We start from the raw sequence: 16,855 nt of genomic DNA, 5'->3' as shown, positions 1-16,855 counted from the left end.
ATCCTTGATACCAGCTATTATACAGGAGGAATTCCAAATCTAAACTGTACAAAATATAGGCCATCCAGTCACGTGAATAAGTACTACAAGCACTTCCTTTGCCTCGAGTCCTGTGGAGGGGAATAAAACAGTTTTGGGGTGAGTTAGAAGCTCAGTGAGTAACCAATAAAAGTAGTAAGAAAACATATTTCACAATAATGCATTTCGATGATGTCATGATTCAGTCATCAAATATCCGTTTATTGCTCTCGTGAGCCAGTGAAATCATTGCACTTAAACACCCAACGCTCAAATAGATCCTTTAACGTTTAACAATAAGAGGGAGCAACGTTGGTGTTCCAGATGATGTCATGAACTCATTGAAGTGGTGGAGACGTTGGTGTCCAGCACACGAATTCCAAACACTCATTTGAGCCAAAACATGGCATGGACCACATGCAAACACTCATGATATGAAATCGAGTAAATAATGCAAGAAAACGTTCAAAAGTAACTTTGGAAACAGTTTAGGGTCACTCACCTCCACGGCTCAGAAACCATCCATCATATATCATTGCCTTGCCCCAATCCAAACCCTTCAACTCAAACTCAAAACAATCAAATGCTTTCAAAGATCGGACAGCATATCCCCTTAAGTTCCTTACTTTTCCATCCTACAAGCAACATCATTTCATCTCAAATCAACCACATACACATCATAGACTATCAAATACACCTTTCGGCACAATATCCATAACTGAAGCTACACTTACCGGATTGAAACGAATCTTATGGCGTTTCGAAGCCAAGACATAAACCTACATTTATTATGAAGACCTCCAAAGCCAAATCATGCATTTTCAGGGGTCAAAAATGGAAAACTACATGAAAACAGAAATCTGGGCGCGGAACAGGGTTCATGGGCAGTCAAGGGTATTTCAGTCATTTCACATGTTACAGTGCTCGGATCTAGCTGAAATTTTGTAGGAAACTAGTTAACACCATTTGCTACAACTTTCATGTTTTAACCTAAGTCTTATTCTGCCTCTAACATGCTCGAATAAATCCGGTCAGAACAGGGCAGATTCAAAATCCTAACCTGGAATTTCCGCATAAAACCGAAATCTTCCGCAAACAACTTCAACTAACATATACAAGCTTCATTTTACACCATTACCAACCATCATATCATGATTAAACCATGATAATCATATAAAATCAGAAAAATCTCCATAAAATCAGAAATTTAGCTAACTTCACTCTAATCCATAAAATCTTCCATAAAATCACATATCTAACCACCACAAGTCATGAATTCACCATTATTGGAAACAAACAATGAATCTTTACACACCGTACCTTGATAACTCACAAAAGGTAGTAGCTTAGTGGTTCCTTCTCCAAAATAACTCCACCAAGACCTTGGAATCTCCTTAGTAACCAACTTTTATGGAGTGATTTGCAATTCCATCGGTTAAAACTCAAGATTGAAGTAAGAAAGTGGAGTGAAAGATGAAGGTTTTTCTCTCTCTCTTGCTCTCTAAGTTTCAGCCATGAGAAGGAAGAAATGGCTTGATTTTTGGTCAAATTTTGGTTTTAGTAAAGTTAAGGTAAGATGGTCAAAAGTCCAACTTTGAATAAGAAGGTGGCACATGTCACCTTTTGGTTTAAAACTTATCTTTTTGTCTCTCCAATACTAATCCATATACGTAACATCTAATTATCTCTTAGCACCTTGTAAAATAATATCACTTAATACAAAACTCCATCAAATTGTCAAAAATATATTGCATTTACCGCACCAGCGGGTCCCAAGTTCATAATACTCTTCAAAATTAACGTGGAATAACTTGTATCAAGAAAATGATTTGGAAACTATATTTACTTATAAAAATGTATAGAAAATCAAAATATGGAAGAAAGGTACAAAATTATAGACGAGGAAACAAAATAATGTCTAGAAAATATATAAAAATTTTCGGGTTCTCACACTCATTCTTTCGGGGCGTCACAAACTCCCCTCCTTAAAACAATGTCGTCCTCGACATTCCATCTTGTACCAATCAAGTCGAGACATCCTGCAAGAATCACTAATATTTCAAACCAAACCCACAGTCCGGCATCCTAAACATCAAGTCTAGGATACACTACAGAGATCGAAAGCCTAAACTCTGATACCACCTGTGACGCCCCAGCTTCTCCCAAGGGCGAACCCTAGGGTTCGGCGCGTCGCCTGCCCAACTCTCGTCGGGATTCACTCACTACAAACCTCAAACAAAATGCAAAATAAATCTCAAATTTTACATCAAATTCTCCAAGAATTACATATCGTAAGCGAAGCGCCCACGCTTCCGCTGCGCCACTCTGATCCTTGATACCAGCTATTATACAGGAGGAATTCCAAATCTAAACTGTACAAAATATAGGCCATCCAGTCACGTGAATAAGTACTACAAGCACTTCCTTTGCCTCGAGTCCTGTGGAGGGGAATAAAACAGTTTTGGGGTGAGTTAGAAGCTCAGTGAGTAACCAATAAAAGTAGTAAGAAAACATATTTCACAATAATGCATTTCGATGATGTCATGATTCAGTCATCAAATATCCGTTTATTGCTCTCGTGAGCCAGTGAAATCATTGCACTTAAACACCCAACGCTCAAATAGATCCTTTAACGTTTAACAATAAGAGGGAGCAACGTTGGTGTTCCAGATGATGTCATGAACTCATTGAAGTGGTGGAGACGTTGGTGTCCAGCACACGAATTCCAAACACTCATTTGAGCCAAAACATGGCATGGACCACATGCAAACACTCATGATATGAAATCGAGTAAATAATGCAAGAAAACGTTCAAAAGTAACTTTGGAAACAGTTTAGGGTCACTCACCTCCACGGCTCAGAAACCATCCATCATATATCATTGCCTTGCCCCAATCCAAACCCTTCAACTCAAACTCAAAACAATCAAATGCTTTCAAAGATCGGACAGCATATCCCCTTAAGTTCCTTACTTTTCCATCCTACAAGCAACATCATTTCATCTCAAATCAACCACATACACATCATAGACTATCAAATACACCTTTCGGCACAATATCCATAACTGAAGCTACACTTACCGGATTGAAACGAATCTTATGGCGTTTCGAAGCCAAGACATAAACCTACATTTATTATGAAGACCTCCAAAGCCAAATCATGCATTTTCAGGGGTCAAAAATGGAAAACTACATGAAAACAGAAATCTGGGCGCGGAACAGGGTTCATGGGCAGTCAAGGGTATTTCAGTCATTTCACATGTTACAGTGCTCGGATCTAGCTGAAATTTTGTAGGAAACTAGTTAACACCATTTGCCACAACTTTCATGTTTTAACCTAAGTCTTATTCTGCCTCTAACATGCTCGAATAAATCCGGTCAGAACAGGGCAGATTCAAAATACTAACCTGGAATTTCCGCATAAAACCGAAATCTTCCGCAAACAACTTCAACTAACATATACAAGCTTCATTTTACACCATTACCAACCATCATATCATGATTAAACCATGATAATCATATAAAATCAGAAAAATCTCCATAAAATCAGAAATTTAGCTAACTTCACTCTAATCCATAAAATCTTCCATAAAATCACATATCTAACCACCACAAGTCATGAATTCACCATTATTGGAAACAAACAATGAATCTTTACACACCGTACCTTGATAACTCACAAAAGGTAGTAGCTTAGTGGTTCCTTCTCCAAAATAACTCCACCAAGACCTTGGAATCTCCTTAGTAACCAACTTTTATGGAGTGATTTGCAATTCCATCGGTTAAAACTCAAGATTGAAGTAAGAAAGTGGAGTGAAAGATGAAGGTTTTTCTCTCTCTCTTGCTCTCTAAGTTTCAGCCATGAGAAGGAAGAAATGGCTTGATTTTTGGTCAAATTTTGGTTTTAGTAAAGTTAAGGTAAGATGGTCAAAAGTCCAACTTTGAATAAGAAGGTGGCACATGTCACCTTTTGGTTTAAAACTTATCTTTTTGTCTCTCCAATACTAATCCATATACGTAACATCTAATTATCTCTTAGCACCTTGTAAAATAATATCACTTAATACAAAACTCCATCAAATTGTCAAAAATATATTGCATTTACCGCACCAGCGGGTCCCAAGTTCATAATACTCTTCAAAATTAACGTGGAATAACTTGTATCAAGAAAATGATTTGGAAACTATATTTACTTATAAAAATGTATAGAAAATCAAAATATGGAAGAAAGGTACAAAATTATAGACGAGGAAACAAAATAATGTCTAGAAAATATATAAAAATTTTCGGGTTCTCACACTCATTCTTTCGGGGCGTCACAAACTCCCCTCCTTAAAACAATGTCGTCCTCGACATTCCATCTTGTACCAATCAAGTCGAGACATCCTGCAAGAATCACTAATATTTCAAACCAAACCCACAGTCCGGCATCCTAAACATCAAGTCTAGGATACACTACAGAGATCGAAAGCCTAAACTCTGATACCACCTGTGACGCCCCAGCTTCTCCCAAGGGCGAACCCTAGGGTTCGGCGCGTCGCCTGCCCAACTCTCGTCGGGATTCACTCACTACAAACCTCAAACAAAATGCAAAATAAATCTCAAATTTTACATCAAATTCTCCAAGAATTACATATCGTAAGCGAAGCGCCCACGCTTCCGCTGCGCCACTCTGATCCTTGATACCAGCTATTATACAGGAGGAATTCCAAATCTAAACTGTACAAAATATAGGCCATCCAGTCACGTGAATAAGTACTACAAGCACTTCCTTTGCCTCGAGTCCTGTGGAGGGGAATAAAACAGTTTTGGGGTGAGTTAGAAGCTCAGTGAGTAACCAATAAAAGTAGTAAGAAAACATATTTCACAATAATGCATTTCGATGATGTCATGATTCAGTCATCAAATATCCGTTTATTGCTCTCGTGAGCCAGTGAAATCATTGCACTTAAACACCCAACGCTCAAATAGATCCTTTAACGTTTAACAATAAGAGGGAGCAACGTTGGTGTTCCAGATGATGTCATGAACTCATTGAAGTGGTGGAGACGTTGGTGTCCAGCACACGAATTCCAAACACTCATTTGAGCCAAAACATGGCATGGACCACATGCAAACACTCATGATATGAAATCGAGTAAATAATGCAAGAAAACGTTCAAAAGTAACTTTGGAAACAGTTTAGGGTCACTCACCTCCACGGCTCAGAAACCATCCATCATATATCATTGCCTTGCCCCAATCCAAACCCTTCAACTCAAACTCAAAACAATCAAATGCTTTCAAAGATCGGACAGCATATCCCCTTAAGTTCCTTACTTTTCCATCCTACAAGCAACATCATTTCATCTCAAATCAACCACATACACATCATAGACTATCAAATACACCTTTCGGCACAATATCCATAACTGAAGCTACACTTACCGGATTGAAACGAATCTTATGGCGTTTCGAAGCCAAGACATAAACCTACATTTATTATGAAGACCTCCAAAGCCAAATCATGCATTTTCAGGGGTCAAAAATGGAAAACTACATGAAAACAGAAATCTGGGCGCGGAACAGGGTTCATGGGCAGTCAAGGGTATTTCAGTCATTTCACATGTTACAGTGCTCGGATCTAGCTGAAATTTTGTAGGAAACTAGTTAACACCATTTGCCACAACTTTCATGTTTTAACCTAAGTCTTATTCTGCCTCTAACATGCTCGAATAAATCCGGTCAGAACAGGGCAGATTCAAAATACTAACCTGGAATTTCCGCATAAAACCGAAATCTTCCGCAAACAACTTCAACTAACATATACAAGCTTCATTTTACACCATTACCAACCATCATATCATGATTAAACCATGATAATCATATAAAATCAGAAAAATCTCCATAAAATCAGAAATTTAGCTAACTTCACTCTAATCCATAAAATCTTCCATAAAATCACATATCTAACCACCACAAGTCATGAATTCACCATTATTGGAAACAAACAATGAATCTTTACACACCGTACCTTGATAACTCACAAAAGGTAGTAGCTTAGTGGTTCCTTCTCCAAAATAACTCCACCAAGACCTTGGAATCTCCTTAGTAACCAACTTTTATGGAGTGATTTGCAATTCCATCGGTTAAAACTCAAGATTGAAGTAAGAAAGTGGAGTGAAAGATGAAGGTTTTTCTCTCTCTCTTGCTCTCTAAGTTTCAGCCATGAGAAGGAAGAAATGGCTTGATTTTTGGTCAAATTTTGGTTTTAGTAAAGTTAAGGTAAGATGGTCAAAAGTCCAACTTTGAATAAGAAGGTGGCACATGTCACCTTTTGGTTTAAAACTTATCTTTTTGTCTCTCCAATACTAATCCATATACGTAACATCTAATTATCTCTTAGCACCTTGTAAAATAATATCACTTAATACAAAACTCCATCAAATTGTCAAAAATATATTGCATTTACCGCACCAGCGGGTCCCAAGTTCATAATACTCTTCAAAATTAACGTGGAATAACTTGTATCAAGAAAATGATTTGGAAACTATATTTACTTATAAAAATGTATAGAAAATCAAAATATGGAAGAAAGGTACAAAATTATAGACGAGGAAACAAAATAATGTCTAGAAAATATATAAAAATTTTCGGGTTCTCACACTCATTCTTTCGGGGCGTCACAAACTCCCCTCCTTAAAACAATGTCGTCCTCGACATTCCATCTTGTACCAATCAAGTCGAGACATCCTGCAAGAATCACTAATATTTCAAACCAAACCCACAGTCCGGCATCCTAAACATCAAGTCTAGGATACACTACAGAGATCGAAAGCCTAAACTCTGATACCACCTGTGACGCCCCAGCTTCTCCCAAGGGCGAACCCTAGGGTTCGGCGCGTCGCCTGCCCAACTCTCGTCGGGATTCACTCACTACAAACCTCAAACAAAATGCAAAATAAATCTCAAATTTTACATCAAATTCTCCAAGAATTACATATCGTAAGCGAAGCGCCCACGCTTCCGCTGCGCCACTCTGATCCTTGATACCAGCTATTATACAGGAGGAATTCCAAATCTAAACTGTACAAAATATAGGCCATCCAGTCACGTGAATAAGTACTACAAGCACTTCCTTTGCCTCGAGTCCTGTGGAGGGGAATAAAACAGTTTTGGGGTGAGTTAGAAGCTCAGTGAGTAACCAATAAAAGTAGTAAGAAAACATATTTCACAATAATGCATTTCGATGATGTCATGATTCAGTCATCAAATATCCGTTTATTGCTCTCGTGAGCCAGTGAAATCATTGCACTTAAACACCCAACGCTCAAATAGATCCTTTAACGTTTAACAATAAGAGGGAGCAACGTTGGTGTTCCAGATGATGTCATGAACTCATTGAAGTGGTGGAGACGTTGGTGTCCAGCACACGAATTCCAAACACTCATTTGAGCCAAAACATGGCATGGACCACATGCAAACACTCATGATATGAAATCGAGTAAATAATGCAAGAAAACGTTCAAAAGTAACTTTGGAAACAGTTTAGGGTCACTCACCTCCACGGCTCAGAAACCATCCATCATATATCATTGCCTTGCCCAAATCCAAACCCTTCAACTCAAACTCAAAACAATCAAATGCTTTCAAAGATCGGACAGCATATCCCCTTAAGTTCCTTACTTTTCCATCCTACAAGCAACATCATTTCATCTCAAATCAACCACATACACATCATAGACTATCAAATACACCTTTCGGCACAATATCCATAACTGAAGCTACACTTACCGGATTGAAACGAATCTTATGGCGTTTCGAAGCCAAGACATAAACCTACATTTATTATGAAGACCTCCAAAGCCAAATCATGCATTTTCAGGGGTCAAAAATGGAAAACTACATGAAAACAGAAATCTGGGCGCGGAACAGGGTTCATGGGCAGTCAAGGGTATTTCAGTCATTTCACATGTTACAGTGCTCGGATCTAGCTGAAATTTTGTAGGAAACTAGTTAACACCATTTGCCACAACTTTCATGTTTTAACCTAAGTCTTATTCTGCCTCTAACATGCTCGAATAAATCCGGTCAGAACAGGGCAGATTCAAAATACTAACCTGGAATTTCCGCATAAAACCGAAATCTTCCGCAAACAACTTCAACTAACATATACAAGCTTCATTTTACACCATTACCAACCATCATATCATGATTAAACCATGATAATCATATAAAATCAGAAAAATCTCCATAAAATCAGAAATTTAGCTAACTTCACTCTAATCCATAAAATCTTCCATAAAATCACATATCTAACCACCACAAGTCATGAATTCACCATTATTGGAAACAAACAATGAATCTTTACACACCGTACCTTGATAACTCACAAAAGGTAGTAGCTTAGTGGTTCCTTCTCCAAAATAACTCCACCAAGACCTTGGAATCTCCTTAGTAACCAACTTTTATGGAGTGATTTGCAATTCCATCGGTTAAAACTCAAGATTGAAGTAAGAAAGTGGAGTGAAAGATGAAGGTTTTTCTCTCTCTCTTGCTCTCTAAGTTTCAGCCATGAGAAGGAAGAAATGGCTTGATTTTTGGTCAAATTTTGGTTTTAGTAAAGTTAAGGTAAGATGGTCAAAAGTCCAACTTTGAATAAGAAGGTGGCACATGTCACCTTTTGGTTTAAAACTTATCTTTTTGTCTCTCCAATACTAATCCATATACGTAACATCTAATTATCTCTTAGCACCTTGTAAAATAATATCACTTAATACAAAACTCCATCAAATTGTCAAAAATATATTGCATTTACCGCACCAGCGGGTCCCAAGTTCATAATACTCTTCAAAATTAACGTGGAATAACTTGTATCAAGAAAATGATTTGGAAACTATATTTACTTATAAAAATGTATAGAAAATCAAAATATGGAAGAAAGGTACAAAATTATAGACGAGGAAACAAAATAATGTCTAGAAAATATATAAAAATTTTCGGGTTCTCACACTCATTCTTTCGGGGCGTCACAAACTCCCCTCCTTAAAACAATGTCGTCCTCGACATTCCATCTTGTACCAATCAAGTCGAGACATCCTGCAAGAATCACTAATATTTCAAACCAAACCCACAGTCCGGCATCCTAAACATCAAGTCTAGGATACACTACAGAGATCGAAAGCCTAAACTCTGATACCACCTGTGACGCCCCAGCTTCTCCCAAGGGCGAACCCTAGGGTTCGGCGCGTCGCCTGCCCAACTCTCGTCGGGATTCACTCACTACAAACCTCAAACAAAATGCAAAATAAATCTCAAATTTTACATCAAATTCTCCAAGAATTACATATCGTAAGCGAAGCGCCCACGCTTCCGCTGCGCCACTCTGATCCTTGATACCAGCTATTATACAGGAGGAATTCCAAATCTAAACTGTACAAAATATAGGCCATCCAGTCACGTGAATAAGTACTACAAGCACTTCCTTTGCCTCGAGTCCTGTGGAGGGGAATAAAACAGTTTTGGGGTGAGTTAGAAGCTCAGTGAGTAACCAATAAAAGTAGTAAGAAAACATATTTCACAATAATGCATTTCGATGATGTCATGATTCAGTCATCAAATATCCGTTTATTGCTCTCGTGAGCCAGTGAAATCATTGCACTTAAACACCCAACGCTCAAATAGATCCTTTAACGTTTAACAATAAGAGGGAGCAACGTTGGTGTTCCAGATGATGTCATGAACTCATTGAAGTGGTGGAGACGTTGGTGTCCAGCACACGAATTCCAAACACTCATTTGAGCCAAAACATGGCATGGACCACATGCAAACACTCATGATATGAAATCGAGTAAATAATGCAAGAAAACGTTCAAAAGTAACTTTGGAAACAGTTTAGGGTCACTCACCTCCACGGCTCAGAAACCATCCATCATATATCATTGCCTTGCCCAAATCCAAACCCTTCAACTCAAACTCAAAACAATCAAATGCTTTCAAAGATCGGACAGCATATCCCCTTAAGTTCCTTACTTTTCCATCCTACAAGCAACATCATTTCATCTCAAATCAACCACATACACATCATAGACTATCAAATACACCTTTCGGCACAATATCCATAACTGAAGCTACACTTACCGGATTGAAACGAATCTTATGGCGTTTCGAAGCCAAGACATAAACCTACATTTATTATGAAGACCTCCAAAGCCAAATCATGCATTTTCAGGGGTCAAAAATGGAAAACTACATGAAAACAGAAATCTGGGCGCGGAACAGGGTTCATGGGCAGTCAATGGTATTTCAGTCATTTCACATGTTACAGTGCTCGGATCTAGCTGAAATTTTGTAGGAAACTAGTTAACACCATTTGCTACAACTTTCATGTTTTAACCTAAGTCTTATTCTGCCTCTAACATGCTCGAATAAATCCGGTCAGAACAGGGCAGATTCAAAATACTAACCTGGAATTTCCGCATAAAACCGAAATCTTCCGCAAACAACTTCAACTAACATATACAAGCTTCATTTTACACCATTACCAACCATCATATCATGATTAAACCATGATAATCATACAAAATCAGAAAAATCTCCATAAAATCAGAAATTTAGCTAACTTCACTCTAATCCATAAAATCTTCCATAAAATCACATATCTAACCACCACAAGTCATGAATTCACCATTATTGGAAACAAACAATGAATCTTTACACACCGTACCTTGATAACTCACAAAAGGTAGTAGCTTAGTGGTTCCTTCTCCAAAATAACTCCACCAAGACCTTGGAATCTCCTTAGTAACCAACTTTTATGGAGTGATTTGCAATTCCATCGGTTAAAACTCAAGATTGAAGTAAGAAAGTGGAGTGAAAGATGAAGGTTTTTCTCTCTCTCTTGCTCTCTAAGTTTCAGCCATGAGAAGGAAGAAATGGCTTGATTTTTGGTCAAATTTTGGTTTTAGTAAAGTTAAGGTAAGATGGTCAAAAGTCCAACTTTGAATAAGAAGGTGGCACATGTCACCTTTTGGTTTAAAACTTATCTTTTTGTCTCTCCAATACTAATCCATATACGTAACATCTAATTATCTCTTAGCACCTTGTAAAATAATATCACTTAATACAAAACTCCATCAAATTGTCAAAAATATATTGCATTTACCGCACCAGCGGGTCCCAAGTTCATAATACTCTTCAAAATTAACGTGGAATAACTTGTATCAAGAAAATGATTTGGAAACTATATTTACTTATAAAAATGTATAGAAAATCAAAATATGGAAGAAAGGTACAAAATTATAGACGAGGAAACAAAATAATGTCTAGAAAATATATAAAAATTTTCGGGTTCTCACACTCATTCTTTCGGGGCGTCACAAACTCCCCTCCTTAAAACAATGTCGTCCTCGACATTCCATCTTGTACCAATCAAGTCGAGACATCCTGCAAGAATCACTAATATTTCAAACCAAACCCACAGTCCGGCATCCTAAACATCAAGTCTAGGATACACTACAGAGATCGAAAGCCTAAACTCTGATACCACCTGTGACGCCCCAGCTTCTCCCAAGGGCGAACCCTAGGGTTCGGCGCGTCGCCTGCCCAACTCTCGTCGGGATTCACTCACTACAAACCTCAAACAAAATGCAAAATAAATCTCAAATTTTACATCAAATTCTCCAAGAATTACATATCGTAAGCGAAGCGCCCACGCTTCCGCTGCGCCACTCTGATCCTTGATACCAGCTATTATACAGGAGGAATTCCAAATCTAAACTGTACAAAATATAGGCCATCCAGTCACGTGAATAAGTACTACAAGCACTTCCTTTGCCTCGAGTCCTGTGGAGGGGAATAAAACAGTTTTGGGGTGAGTTAGAAGCTCAGTGAGTAACCAATAAAAGTAGTAAGAAAACATATTTCACAATAATGCATTTCGATGATGTCATGATTCAGTCATCAAATATCCGTTTATTGCTCTCGTGAGCCAGTGAAATCATTGCACTTAAACACCCAACGCTCAAATAGATCCTTTAACGTTTAACAATAAGAGGGAGCAACGTTGGTGTTCCAGATGATGTCATGAACTCATTGAAGTGGTGGAGACGTTGGTGTCCAGCACACGAATTCCAAACACTCATTTGAGCCAAAACATGGCATGGACCACATGCAAACACTCATGATATGAAATCGAGTAAATAATGCAAGAAAACGTTCAAAAGTAACTTTGGAAACAGTTTAGGGTCACTCACCTCCACGGCTCAGAAACCATCCATCATATATCATTGCCTTGCCCAAATCCAAACCCTTCAACTCAAACTCAAAACAATCAAATGCTTTCAAAGATCGGACAGCATATCCCCTTAAGTTCCTTACTTTTCCATCCTACAAGCAACATCATTTCATCTCAAATCAACCACATACACATCATAGACTATCAAATACACCTTTCGGCACAATATCCATAACTGAAGCTACACTTACCGGATTGAAACGAATCTTATGGCGTTTCGAAGCCAAGACATAAACCTACATTTATTATGAAGACCTCCAAAGCCAAATCATGCATTTTCAGGGGTCAAAAATGGAAAACTACATGAAAACAGAAATCTGGGCGCGGAACAGGGTTCATGGGCAGTCAAGGGTATTTCAGTCATTTCACATGTTACAGTGCTCGGATCTAGCTGAAATTTTGTAGGAAACTAGTTAACACCATTTGCCACAACTTTCATGTTTTAACCTAAGTCTTATTCTGCCTCTAACATGCTCGAATAAATCCGGTCAGAACAGGGCAGATTCAAAATACTAACCTGGAATTTCCGCATAAAACCGAAATCTTCCGCAAACAACTTCAACTAACATATACAAGCTTCATTTTACACCATTACCAACCATCATATCATGATTAAACCATGATAATCATATAAAATCAGAAAAATCTCCATAAAATCAGAAATTTAGCTAACTTCACTCTAATCCATAAAATCTTCCATAAAATCACATATCTAACCACCACAAGTCATGAATTCACCATTATTGGAAACAAACAATGAATCTTTACACACCGTACCTTGATAACTCACAAAAGGTAGTAGCTTAGTGGTTCCTTCTCCAAAATAACTCCACCAAGACCTTGGAATCTCCTTAGTAACCAACTTTTATGGAGTGATTTGCAATTCCATCGGTTAAAACTCAAGATTGAAGTAAGAAAGTGGAGTGAAAGATGAAGGTTTTTCTCTCTCTCTTGCTCTCTAAGTTTCAGCCATGAGAAGGAAGAAATGGCTTGATTTTTGGTCAAATTTTGGTTTTAGTAAAGTTAAGGTAAGATGGTCAAAAGTCCAACTTTGAATAAGAAGGTGGCACATGTCACCTTTTGGTTTAAAACTTATCTTTTTGTCTCTCCAATACTAATCCATATACGTAACATCTAATTATCTCTTAGCACCTTGTAAAATAATATCACTTAATACAAAACTCCATCAAATTGTCAAAAATATATTGCATTTACCGCACCAGCGGGTCCCAAGTTCATAATACTCTTCAAAATTAACGTGGAATAACTTGTATCAAGAAAATGATTTGGAAACTATATTTACTTATAAAAATGTATAGAAAATCAAAATATGGAAGAAAGGTACAAAATTATAGACGAGGAAACAAAATAATGTCTAGAAAATATATAAAAATTTTCGGGTTCTCACACTCATTCTTTCGGGGCGTCACAAACTCCCCTCCTTAAAACAATGTCGTCCTCGACATTCCATCTTGTACCAATCAAGTCGAGACATCCTGCAAGAATCACTAATATTTCAAACCAAACCCACAGTCCGGCATCCTAAACATCAAGTCTAGGATACACTACAGAGATCGAAAGCCTAAACTCTGATACCACCTGTGACGCCCCAGCTTCTCCCAAGGGCGAACCCTAGGGTTCGGCGCGTCGCCTGCCCAACTCTCGTCGGGATTCACTCACTACAAACCTCAAACAAAATGCAAAATAAATCTCAAATTTTACATCAAATTCTCCAAGAATTACATATCGTAAGCGAAGCGCCCACGCTTCCGCTGCGCCACTCTGATCCTTGATACCAGCTATTATACAGGAGGAATTCCAAATCTAAACTGTACAAAATATAGGCCATCCAGTCACGTGAATAAGTACTACAAGCACTTCCTTTGCCTCGAGTCCTGTGGAGGGGAATAAAACAGTTTTGGGGTGAGTTAGAAGCTCAGTGAGTAACCAATAAAAGTAGTAAGAAAACATATTTCACAATAATGCATTTCGATGATGTCATGATTCAGTCATCAAATATCCGTTTATTGCTCTCGTGAGCCAGTGAAATCATTGCACTTAAACACCCAACGCTCAAATAGATCCTTTAACGTTTAACAATAAGAGGGAGCAACGTTGGTGTTCCAGATGATGTCATGAACTCATTGAAGTGGTGGAGACGTTGGTGTCCAGCACACGAATTCCAAACACTCATTTGAGCCAAAACATGGCATGGACCACATGCAAACACTCATGATATGAAATCGAGTAAATAATGCAAGAAAACGTTCAAAAGTAACTTTGGAAACAGTTTAGGGTCACTCACCTCCACGGCTCAGAAACCATCCATCATATATCATTGCCTTGCCCAAATCCAAACCCTTCAACTCAAACTCAAAACAATCAAATGCTTTCAAAGATCGGACAGCATATCCCCTTAAGTTCCTTACTTTTCCATCCTACAAGCAACATCATTTCATCTCAAATCAACCACATACACATCATAGACTATCAAATACACCTTTCGGCACAATATCCATAACTGAAGCTACACTTACCGGATTGAAACGAATCTTATGGCGTTTCGAAGCCAAGACATAAACCTACATTTATTATGAAGACCTCCAAAGCCAAATCATGCATTTTCAGGGGTCAAAAATGGAAAACTACATGAAAACAGAAATCTGGGCGCGGAACAGGGTTCATGGGCAGTCAAGGGTATTTCAGTCATTTCACATGTTACAGTGCTCGGATCTAGCTGAAATTTTGTAGGAAACTAGTTAACACCATTTGCTACAACTTTCATGTTTTAACCTAAGTCTTATTCTGCCTCTAACATGCTCGAATAAATCCGGTCAGAACAGGGCAGATTCAAAATCCTAACCTGGAATTTCCGCATAAAACCGAAATCTTCCGCAAACAACTTCAACTAACATATACAAGCTTCATTTTACACCATTACCAACCATCATATCATGATTAAACCATGATAATCATACAAAATCAGAAAAATCTCCATAAAATCAGAAATTTAGCTAACTTCACTCTAATCCATAAAATCTTCCATAAAATCACATATCTAACCACCACAAGTCATGAATTCACCATTATTGGAAACAAACAATGAATCTTTACACACCGTACCTTGATAACTCACAAAAGGTAGTAGCTTAGTGGTTCCTTCTCCAAAATAACTCCACCAAGACCTTGGAATCTCCTTAGTAACCAACTTTTATGGAGTGATTTGCAATTCCATCGGTTAAAACTCAAGATTGAAGTAAGAAAGTGGAGTGAAAGATGAAGGTTTTTCTCTCTCTCTTGCTCTCTAAGTTTCAGCCATGAGAAGGAAGAAATGGCTTGATTTTTGGTCAAATTTTGGTTTTAGTAAAGTTAAGGTAAGATGGTCAAAAGTCCAACTTTGAATAAGAAGGTGGCACATGTCACCTTTTGGTTTAAAACTTATCTTTTTGTCTCTCCAATACTAATCCATATACGTAACATCTAATTATCTCTTAGCACCTTGTAAAATAATATCACTTAATACAAAACTCCATCAAATTGTCAAAAATATATTGCATTTACCGCACCAGCGGGTCCCAAGTTCATAATACTCTTCAAAATTAACGTGGAATAACTTGTATCAAGAAAATGATTTGGAAACTATATTTACTTATAAAAATGTATAGAAAATCAAAATATGGAAGAAAGGTACAAAATTATAGACGAGGAAACAAAATAATGTCTAGAAAATATATAAAAATTTTCGGGTTCTCACACTCATTCTTTCGGGGCGTCACAAACTCCCCTCCTTAAAACAATGTCGTCCTCGACATTCCATCTTGTACCAATCAAGTCGAGACATCCTGCAAGAATCACTAATATTTCAAACCAAACCCACAGTCCGGCATCCTAAACATCAAGTCTAGGATACACTACAGAGATCGAAAGCCTAAACTCTGATACCACCTGTGACGCCCCAGCTTCTCCCAAGGGCGAACCCTAGGGTTCGGCGCGTCGCCTGCCCAACTCTCGTCGGGATTCACTCACTACAAACCTCAAACAAAATGCAAAATAAATCTCAAATTTTACATCAAATTCTCCAAGAATTACATATCGTAAGCGAAGCGCCCACGCTTCCGCTGCGCCACTCTGATCCTTGATACCAGCTATTATACAGGAGGAATTCCAAATCTAAACTGTACAAAATATAGGCCATCCAGTCACGTGAATAAGTACTACAAGCACTTCCTTTGCCTCGAGTCCTGTGGAGGGGAATAAAACAGTTTTGGGGTGAGTTAGAAGCTCAGTGAGTAACCAATAAAAGTAGTAAGAAAACATATTTCACAATAATGCATTTCGATGATGTCATGATTCAGTCATCAAATATCCGTTTATTGCTCTCGTGAGCCAGTGAAATCATTGCACTTAAACACCCAACGCTCAAATAGATCCTTTAACGTTTAACAATAAGAGGGAGCAACGTTGGTGTTCCAGATGATGTCATGAACTCATTGAAGTGGTGGAGACGTTGGTGTCCAGCACACGAATTCCAAACACTCATTTGAGCCAAAACATGGCATGGACC

This window comes from Coffea arabica, chromosome 7e (genome assembly GCF_036785885.1).
Source record: "Coffea arabica cultivar ET-39 chromosome 7e, Coffea Arabica ET-39 HiFi, whole genome shotgun sequence".
Classification (NCBI taxonomy): domain Eukaryota; kingdom Viridiplantae; phylum Streptophyta; class Magnoliopsida; order Gentianales; family Rubiaceae; genus Coffea; species Coffea arabica.
The sequence above is the reverse complement of the archived record's forward strand: the minus strand, read 5'-3'. Positions refer to the sequence as shown.